A 1531-nucleotide genomic window follows, 5' to 3' on the forward strand; every position below is an offset into this window, starting at 1 on the left:
AGGACAATCCTGGATGAAAACCTGATAGAGGCTGCAGACGACTTGATACCAGGGTGAAGGTTTGCTTGTGATTAGAATGACTTTAAATATATGTCCAGAGATGCAATGGATGGTTTCAGTCACAACATAATATGACATAAATGCAATTTTAAATGTTGAGTTTAATATGGACAGTGTTCATTGTATTCTTTGTTATAATCATGGTGAGAGTTTAGAACATTTGATGTTTTTTATGGGCTTTTGGAATGACTTCCAACTTGGGGTGTAATATAAGCTTTTTATTATTTACACCTTAAAAGAAAGCAGTGTTTACAGGAACATTCATTTTATTTGATTTACAAAATATTTCAGTCAAAAAACTGTTTCCATGAGAGTTTACTGGTTTTAACTGGTCTGGAAATATGATTCAGCATCAAGTTCAGTTTAAAAGCGATACTAAAATAACGCTTCTTTGGCTCCACCTACAGGACACATTTTGTTATTGCAGAAATGGTTCGCTGAATTAATGCACTTTATTTTGCAACAAATCGTCAAACAGTCGTGGAAATACTCGTGACTTAAGGGGAAAAAACAGTAGATGGCGCTAATAACACATAGTTTCTGTTGGGGAGGGTATATTTCGTTGTATTTAACTCACTAGGGATCTGGACAATGTTCATTGTATTCTTTGTTTATACTCATTGTGACATTTATTTGAGGTCATATGTGGGTTTTGGGATGACTAACCCAAAGTTTTGATTATTTACATCTTCACAGACAACATTACGATGTTTGAGTTGTGTTGTCAAAATTAAATGTATCYCATTTGGAAGATATTTTATTCAGAAGATTATTTCCTCAAGTTTGTTTATTTTAAGGTCTTTGATTAAGCATCAGGTCCAGTAGTGCTGAAGGTTTTACAGTTTTCAAAGAAAAACTGTAAAACCTACAGCAATGTTGCTAATATTTACTCAAACAGCAGATTTTTGCTTGTGAAAAAGTATCAAGCTTGGAAATTCGTCAATTACTAAACTGCACATTGTGTCCATTGAAGACGCCATTGTAAAAACATTGTAAAACTGAAAACAAAAATTTTTGAATAAAACTTAAATTTCAATTTGATAAAAACTGTAGCAGACAAGCAGAAAGGTCAATCATTTGCAGATAGCCTAAAGCCTTGTGACATGTTTAAACTTAGAATGGTGTTTCTAGCTTAAAGTAGCCAGTAGTAGATAGTTTTCAAAGAGTAAAACTGCAGATCTTTTACATTTTCAATACATTTCAATGAAGCAAAAACTGACACAAAAAACTTAATATTTTAAAAGTATAAAGAGTATTCAAACCAAAAGTCATATATGTAATGTCCTTAATGAGATGAATGTTTCTGATGGCTGAAATAGCACAAAGTAAGCAAACGGGTATTATAGTAAAATAGAACAATAAAGAGAAACTGGACCAATTATCCTTCTTTGGCGCCACCTGCAGGTCACATTTTGTTGTTGCAGAAATCCTTCACTGAATTGTTTCATTTTGCAATAAATCCTCCCAAGGC

The sequence above is a fragment of the Poecilia reticulata genome, linkage group LG2, assembly GCF_000633615.1.
Source record: "Poecilia reticulata strain Guanapo linkage group LG2, Guppy_female_1.0+MT, whole genome shotgun sequence".
NCBI lineage: Eukaryota > Metazoa > Chordata > Actinopteri > Cyprinodontiformes > Poeciliidae > Poecilia > Poecilia reticulata.